A 9,443-nucleotide genomic window follows, 5' to 3' on the forward strand; every position below is an offset into this window, starting at 1 on the left:
ACACAGACAAGCTGCTTTCACTTTCCAGTGCCATTTCTAAAAATGCAGATGGTCCTCTCTACCTAATTCAAAGGGACAATTATGGCTGTCTGAAATCTTTGTGAACTGCAGAAACACCAATAGACATCTGAGCAGGTGGCTTTGCCAAATAAGTACCTTTTGTATTTTCTTTCACCAAAGGACATACAATTAGAGAGAGAAAAGAAAGACTGCATAAGAGCTGATGAAACTATCAAATGGAAAATAATGGAGATGGGGGTCACTGAATTAATACATCTACAACAGGGGTGGGCAATTATTTGGGCCCAAGGGCCACTTAGGGAGTTTTGGTGAGCCAAAATTGTGGGGCCATGAAAGTGTGGGGCAGGGGCAGAGACATGATCCACTTCCTGCACAACCCAGTTCCACAGGCAGGGGCACACAGGGAATGGATCACAGCTCTGCCCTGGCCCCATGCTGTCACCACCCAGTGATCCCAGGGCCTGCATGGAGACCATCCAGGACTCATGCAGATAGTACACACAGCCAGGTGGACAGGATGGGGCTGTGGGCAGGCAGGGGGATACATCTGGGAGTGAGATGGGTGGACAGGGCCAGGTCTGGGATCTTGGGACAGCAATAGCTCAGGGCCAGGGCCCAGGGCAGAGCCACAATACACTGCCCACATGCCCCTGCCCACAGAACGGTTGCATCAGTGTGCAGGGAGCAGATCGCGGTTCTGCCCTGAGCCTGGGATCCGCACTGTCACCATCCCACAATCCCAGCCTCGCCGGCCCACCTGCCCCACTCCCGGGTGCCACTCTCTACCCACCTGCATCCCCATCCCATCCACCCAACTGCACACCTCACCCCAAGCAGTGAGTGCAGGGTGGATGGGCCAGGGTGCCCAGGCAGCAGGGCTGGGTCCAGTGGTGGCAGCAGTCAGAAGGAGCTGTCGCCACCAGGGCTGGCAGGAGGCAAATCCAACTGCTGTACCGCCCCAGACCTCCTGTGTGCCTGGGTGCAGCAGGGCTAGCCACACACACTACAGCCCAGGCTACCCCCCACAGCCTCCACACACACACCAGGGCCAGGCTGAACAGAGGGACCCACCACATGCCGGACAAAATTCCTTGGTGGGCCGAATCCAGCTCGTGGGCCTTATTTTGCCTACCCCTGACCTAAAAGTACATTTTTGTTGTTATTTATTATCTGTTGTACAAGCAGTATTCAGAAGACCCCAAATAATAAGATTAGGGCCCCAATGACCCAGGTGACTTACAGACACAGATTTGTGTAAAGGCAATTGGACCAAAAGTGAAAGGAGAAACAGGGGCACGGAGGTGAACTGACTTACAGGTCTTTATCTCAGTCCAGTACCTTTACTAGTAAGACCAGGGCTGACCAAGATACAGCCAGTGGACTAGATCCAGCTCATGGAATCACATCATCCAACCCATGGAGCTCCCTACAATGTCTGGAAATTGGTCAACAGAACTAATAGTGGCAGTGTTAACTGTTGTGGCTGTGAGCCACAGAAATTAACACTCTCACCGCTTATGCTACTGCCAAATTTCTAAACCTGTGGGAAGCCCCATGCGACAGATAATGTAGCTCCATGTGCTGGCTCCAGCCTATGGACTAGCCCCGTGTGCTCAGTCAGGCCCACGGAATAGTCACATTCCACTCATCCAGTCCGGTGCATGGGGCTGGATGAGCTGAGCACTGCTGCACTAGGCCATACCTTCTCTCAAAAGCAAATGGCTTGTCAACATTTTTCAAACAAAAAGGCGGTTAGTAAAAAATGACCCTTAAAAAAACAATCAAATCATTGTGAAAAATGAATGGTTTTTATTTCCTATTTTTATTGGAAAAAGTCCAAGAAAATTACAAAGGGTCTTTTTCAAGTCCTCAGAAATGCAAACAGCTTCAAAACTCTTCACCTTTTAGCAGGCTTTCACATAACAAAAAGCATTTAAGATAGAGTAGTGTTCACACACCCATCAGAAACAGGGTGCACGGCATGCATTCAGATGCCCACCCTTAAAAGTCTATAAACTGTTTTTGCTCCCGGTTAAGTCAACTTAAAGTAAAATTATCCCTCATCCCTTGTTTCTATATACAGAAAAAACACTGATACAAGTGAATTTCCACCAACAGGTGGGTTTCCAGGGCCAAAGCACATAGACCTTGAAATGGCATTTAAAATCACAAGCTGAAGATTTAACAGAGAGGCTTTACTGATACATGGGTCTAATGTTGGCCTTCCACACTAAGGGGAATTTAGCCTCCTGAGCTTCCGCAGAATAGGCACTCTCACTATTTCTCCAACTTTTCATTCCAGCCCCAGTCCCAACCCCACTGAATTCACTGAGAAGATTCCCAAAGATTCCCAAGTCCCATAGCTGGAGCAAAAGAAATAAGATGGGTTGTAATGTTCAGTTGCATAGCTTTATGACCTTGATCTCTCAGACCAAAATGTTCAGAAGTTGATCTTTACCCATCGGCAAATATTCTGAAAACAATTAAGCAAAAACAATTCAGGGCAATTCTGTGCATGCTGGCTATAGTAAAATTTATAGTTCTATAGTTATAAACATTCAGCCTTCAAAAAACAAACAGCAGTAGAGACGGACAGGTCAAAAGAAGCAATCTGGAAGGGAAACAGACTTCACTAACAAAAAGTGCCTTTGAGTGTTCCAGTTAAAACTGTGATTAGGCCAATCAGAAGGAACTGAAATGTACAACTTAACATCCTAGTAATGCAGTTTTATTAACTGATGCAAAATTTGCCATTCACCTTGTCTTAACTTGCAGTACAAATTTCAGATCAGAGATTAAACATTTGTATCCCTTTCAAGTTGTATGTTGGCACAAATTTGACATATTCTCAACACCAACCTCACTCAGAAAGTGCATCAAGCAAGTGTTTTAAAAGAGAAGTAAAATAAACTCCATGTATTTATATTTGCATCGCAGACTTTTTGGAAGTCTCAATCCATCACTCATTTCATGCACTCAACAGCTGACTTCCTGGTGATCTGCTGAAAACTTTCTATCAATCTCCCCACTAGTTGTTCTCTACAAAGAGGACTGCCACCCTTCTTTCTATAATTACTGTCTTCAGATTATTTCTGCCACTGAAATTGATGTGACCAACCTGTTAATACCCATAACTGAGTCCACTTTTCCTGCAGAATTACTATTCTCTCTCACATACAACATGCCCTGGAATAAGATATGCACCTTGCTTTGGAAAGGCAGAATGAAGGAAAAAGATCTTTCTTCGTAGTAAGTAACTGAGTAACAGCAGGAAAGAAGTAGGAGGTTACAGGGAGGCTGGAGAACAATATGGGGAAATAGGGGCGGCTGGGAGGCACCATGACCAGCCTCAAAGATCAGGTCCTGCCACACATCTGTTCCCAGGTGGTAACCTTTGTTGGTTGTTTTTTGTTCCCCTTAAGAAACTGCACTGTGGCCCATAGGTGATGCGTAGGGAGGGCACAGGGAGGCACGTGCCATCTCTGAGATTGGCTGCCGCCAAAGCCACCACCGGCTTCTGCAGGTGGTCGCCACTTGCACCTGCCCCCCCACCAATGCAGCCAGTGGCATCTGCAGGCAGTCCCCACTCACCACCCCACCTCCCATCACCACCAACACAAGCCATGTGCAGTCCCTGCTCACCACCAGGTGCCCCCCACCAGTCGCAGGAGGCACAAGTCATTCATGCTCTGGCCTCCAGTGAGAACCTGAAGTTCACAAGTGATGGCATAAAACACTAATAATCAAAAAATGAGTTCCCATGAGAGTACTCTCCAAATGCACCATGCAAACAACACAATGCAGCTAGTAAATATAATTTGTGTGTGTATATGTCACTGTGATAAAGGCTGGAAAAAAGCACTGGGGGAAAGGAGTTGGGGAAATCACTAGAAGCAGTGGTGCTGAACCTTTTTTTAGGCTTAAGGCACCCCTTGTTAGACTCAAGGCACCTCCTCAGAAAATGCCAGCTCTTAGCTTTGACTTGTTTTCTGAACTATGGAAAAATAATTGAGCAATTTTTCTGTTGCAAAGAACTCAGAACAGCCACAACAGGTCAGAGTGTTTTTGACAACTTTGGGTTAATCCTGTGACTCATGTGTAGGTGTTTGCACCCCTAACAATGCTAGCATAACGCAGCACCCCATGGCACCTTGTAAGTGGGCTTTCTAGCTTGCTGGTTTCTCTTGGCAATTTTTACTCTGAGGAGTTCTTCAGCCAGTCCTCCCAAATAAAGGACAGGTTTTGAGTAGCAAAACAACAAATGAATAAACAAATGAAATCAAACCCTTCTGCCCTGCTCTGTGCACACTGGTGGTGCTCAAGTCCCAGGAGATGCATGACAGCCCCACACAACAGAGGCAAGCCGACCTGTCTCTGCTCCTTGCCACCACGTGCAGATCCCGGAACTGGCTGGTGCCATGTGGTCAGGTGGCTGCGCTTGTGCAGGTGGCTACACCTGCGCAGGCCATGAGCACCCCGAGGCCCTGCTACTGCTACCACCACCACCGGCAGAGACTGTGCGCCATGGAGGAGGCAGAAGTGGGGAGGGTCCCCACACCTCCCACAAACACCCAAAACCTGCCCACACCCTACCACACATACACACACCCATACCCCCCCAACATACACAACCTTCCTACACGCGCCCACACACCCACTTACCCACATACGCACCCCACATCCCACCATACACACCCACGCACATGCACCCCCCCCAACCACTCCCCACACACAATGTGCATGAGTAAGACTTTTTTGGAGCTATTATGCAATCACCTCTATATATACTACGCAAACACATGTAAATTAGGACAAAAAAAGTTTTTGAAATACAATTAAAATACATTATAGTAGATGTTTGATTTTTAGTATGTAATTTGTTTTTTTTCCGGTTCCAAGACAGCAACCCCCCGCAAAAGGAGTACTTCTGGGGGAAAAGGGGGGGGATTTCTGGTGGCAAAGGCCAGGGTTTAGGGGGCAGGACTTCTAGTCCCAAAATAGTGGACCAAGGGGTGAGGCACCTGTCAAGGAACAGAGCTACAGCCCTGAACAGCTCACCAGAACTCATTAAGCAGGCCTCCAACTGAAATAGTTGCCCACCCCTGCACTAGAGCCTCTTCACAGCCTTTTCATTGTCAATGATCCCTTTGTGCTTTCCTTTCTGCAGTGAAGGAAATGGGAGATTTTAGTATGCTAGTTCTCTGGGACGGCCTGTGTCACAAGGTCACTCCATGGACAATTTATTCAATAAATGAGCAACTCATAAGAAAAACTTCTGGAATTCTATACCATATAATGAGTAGGAGAGAAAAAGGAGAAGAAAGAAGAGAAGCAATTTTCTTTGATCTCCTCTTTACTGTTCTCTTTGGCGCAAAGGACTCACTGCCTTCCTAGTGACCTAAAAGGTAGTGCTATGGAAAAGAGACCTAATTTGACTTCTCAGCAGTCACAGCACCTTCTCAGGCAGAAAATAATGCAGGAATACTACCCATAGGGTCATATCTTACTCTCACTAAATTCAACAGTAATACTGCAACTGATTACATTGGAGGCAGGCCTCATGTTCTCAAATTTGAGTGTGTGAGAAGGTAACTGTAACTATGCTCAGTTAATCCTGCACGAAACTGGGCTAACATGATGAAGCCAATGCAGTTACTCTGGATTTGTAAAGGTGTAAGTAAACAAAAGCAGAATTTGGCCTTTAATCTTAATGCTAGAAGTCACAACATTGGAGGCATGTCTACACGAGACGCTTAACTGTGCAGTAGACTAACGTACTGTGCAGTAAAGCATCACCATGTAACCATGTGCAGAAGCTAGTGCACCGTACATTAGGCTAATGTGCGGTTTTCTACTACCTGTAAATACAGGTAGATTAACTGTGCAATAGCTACTGCCCAGTACCACTCATGTAGATGCTGACCAGAAGCAAATTTGCTCCCAGTCACCCACAAGAGCAGGGAGCCACAGGGGAGTTGTCTGTCCCCAGTCCTGGTGCTGCTCAGCTCCTGGCTCCCCTCGGGAATAGGGAGTTGATCAATGCCAGGACAGGGTCACTCTTGCCCTCCCACCATGGCACAGCATAGCTCCCGCCACCCCACAAGAGCTAGGAGCTGTGCAGCACCAAGACTGGAGAGCTCTCTGCTGCCCTGCTCAGCCAGGGGCTCACCAGCAGCTGTTCCATTTCTAGGGCAGCTGCCAGAGAGCTCCCAGCTGGACAGGGATTCCCCACCCAGCAGGGGGCTGCTGGGAGCTGTCCTGTTCCTGGGGCAGCTGCCAGCCAGCCAGCCCCCAGCTGGGTGGGGATTCTCTGCTCAGCAGGGGCTGTCCAGGAGCTGTCCCACTTCTGGGGCAGCTGCCAACAAGCCCCCATGCTGGGCAGCAGCTGGGGACTCACCAGCAGCTACCCCAGGAGAAGGACAGCTCCTGCCCAGCCCCCTGCTGGGCAGGGAAACCCTTATGGGTACCAGCTCACTTGCAGCTTTGAATCCCAGTAGGCATGGGGCTAGGACAGCTCAGCTGGCTGCGGTGGTAGCTGTCTCCTGGCCCTGTGCACACCAGGACCCCTCCTGATGTGCATGGGTCCAGGAGACAGCTACCGCTGCAGCCAGCAGAAGTCTCCTGGCCCCGTCCACATTGGACCTGTGACCCCTGTTGCCCCCCTGGCTAGCACCCTGGAGGAGCCTGTACCATTGGGAGCAGATTTGTTGCCAACAGAGTGCATGTGTAGCTATGTTCCCGGGGAAGGCTTACTGTGCAGTACTTTACTGTGCAGTAAGCCTATATCTCATTAATAGACAAACACAAATTGAGCTGCACTGGTTGACTGGTCAGTCTGACCAACAGGAATGTTGAGGTGCATACTTGGCCAACTGCACGCCTACTGGATTCTAGATAGTTTCTGTTGTGAAATCTATAGCACTTCAGAATATACTGTTCAGAGGGTGAAGTGTCCTGAATGGAGAATTGTGCTCTTCAAGGCATCAGCTGTATTTTAATTACATGTGGGTTCAGAGCCTTGTACAACAGAGACCCAAAATCTGAAAAGGACATATAGGATCCATCATAACACAAATGACCACTGTTTGGAACAAAGTCCTTAGCATTTAAAAACAAAAAAAGACAAATCACTTTATTAATAAAAGCCACCTCACACATAATATCTGAGGGTAGGCAACATTCTGCTCTCTGATCTGTGGTTAATATTTGGCCTTTCCTTCATACCTGGGGCCTCAGCTCCTGGTGCATTATGCTCCTGGAAGACACACATTTTACCCTTCTCATACCAACTAGATCAGGTGAAGATTATGCAGTTACACTGGTATGGAAGTGTCCTCAGAGGGACAATCAAAACCACCCATTTTAATTAATACCGATAACCCTATCCCCTTGGCTTAATGAGCACTGGCTTTTTGCCAGTTGGCAGTAACAGCTCCTGGCTTATCTGTGGGCTATCAACAACTCCCACAAAACGCCTCAGGCTCAGAATGTAACTGCTTCATTAATTAATCTATAAAAGCAAGCATCTTAAATATTTTTGTATTCAGGAAGCACTGTAGCAGTACTTTACCCTGGTGCTGATGGTCCGTGGACTTTCTGTGACTGACTGATAGAACTAGAAATTCCCTAGCATATGTACTAGCCTGATACACAGAGAGAAAAAATTCAGCAGGGACTATAGTGGCTAAAAACAAAATTCTCTCAATAGTTTTACTGCAAGAAGCAAAATACCTCTTGCACACAATAAAGCTCCTGTAAAACCGCCCCAGAAAGTCTTTGTTTATATAATAAATCTACACAGTGACAGAGTAGCAGTCCTATAAAACACTACTCACTTACATTACCAGTAAAGGAAGAGATTAAATGCTAAAATTTCAAGTGCATCTAAAGAAACAGTACCCTATGCTGCATGCAGGAACACAGCAGCATGCCCCACACTTGCACTGGACCATAGCATTATTTATGATTACAATCCTACCAAATTACACTTACTCTCAAAGGAACTGTTCCTATGGCTCTTTCAGCACCACAATTGTAATGCCTTATATACCAATTTCCTTATGTACAAAAATATTCATGCCTCAACAGCAATCCAACAAGACTTCTATAGGGGTTTTAACTACAGACTACTCTAGAAACCTGAATTTATGTGCCATACTTCCCTTGATTGCACCTAGAGGAAAAGAGAGACTGTCACCACGTTACTTCCAACTTACCAGCAAACAGTGGGTATGCCTACACAAGACACTTCACTGTGCAGGAGCATAATTTACTGCACAGTAAAAATACTTAATTGCAACTAAATTTGCTACCTACAAATGCAGGTAGCAAAAATTTACATGCAATTAATTATTGTGGAGTTACGCATGTCTAGATGTGACCTGGAAGCAAGTTTGCTCCCAGGTCAGCCTTGCCACTAGGGGGCCAGCCTAAAGCTAGCCCCAGGGCTCAAGTTTGAGAGCCTCCCCTCCCCCAAGGCTGGGCTGCCTCTATGGCAGCCCCTGCCTCAGGCCTTTAAAAGCCCGCAGACATTCAGAAACCTGGGGCCCACCAGCAGAGAGCCTGAGGGCACTGCAGGCCTTTGTGTCCCCCTGGGCAGGCCATAAGCCAGCTGCCCCAGCCTGCCTGCACCCCAGCACCACTGCCTGGCACCACACTGCCATGCACCTGCCAGGTCTGCACCTCCAGGCCTGCAGGCTGCTCCACCTGCCTGCAGCCCACCTCCACAGCCTGCCCCAAGGTCGCAGGTGCTGCAGGACATTGCTGCTGCTGCACAGCTTCCAATCCCATGCCAGGACCCTGTGCTGGGCGCTGCAGGCAACTGTCCAGGTGTGGCAACACAGAGACAGCTGCATGGGAGCCGGTGCAGGACCTATGATGGTGGCCTCCTTGTCTGCATCTGTGCCCATGCCCATGCCCATTACCCAAAACCCCAACTGGTGTATGGAGGAGACTGGTGACCTTGTGGCACTGTGGAGCGAGGTGGAGGTGTAGCGCGATTTCAAGTGGGGCAGGCACTCGAACACCCATGTCTATGAGGGACTGTCAGGCCAGATGTAGGAGTGCAGGCACAATCTGTCAGTGCAGCAGTGCCACATAAAAGTCAAGGTCTTGTGGGTACAGGGGGTTTCCATCACCAACCTTAACTGTTGGTCATGGAATGCCCATAAGTCCATGACCTTTATGTAGCAACTGCTGGACATCCTCACAACCCAGGACCCAGGCCACACCTGTCCTGTGCATAGCAGCCCAGGCAGCCTGCCTGAGCCCCCACTCCAGCCTGGCCCCCCAGTAACGCATCATGGGGGGAGAGCCCCTCAGGTGTCCAGCATCCCATCCCACTGAGGTCCCCAGCTGCACCCTCCACTAGCAGCTCGGAGAGCCCAGGCCATCACCTGCCACGCCAGCTCTGTAGCCCCAGC

General features: G+C 48.4%; 1 protein-coding gene across 5 annotated transcripts in view; it reads right to left on the reverse strand.

Moving 5' to 3' along the window:
• Window positions 1–9,443, reverse strand: part of FRAS1 (Fraser extracellular matrix complex subunit 1) — a 468,008-nt gene that overhangs the window by 365,012 nt on the left and 93,553 nt on the right. The window lies entirely within an intron of this gene.

This window comes from Gavialis gangeticus, unplaced genomic scaffold, assembly GCF_001723915.1.
Source record: "Gavialis gangeticus isolate Ggan-Ray unplaced genomic scaffold, GavGan_comp1, whole genome shotgun sequence".
Lineage (NCBI taxonomy): Eukaryota > Metazoa > Chordata > Crocodylia > Gavialidae > Gavialis > Gavialis gangeticus.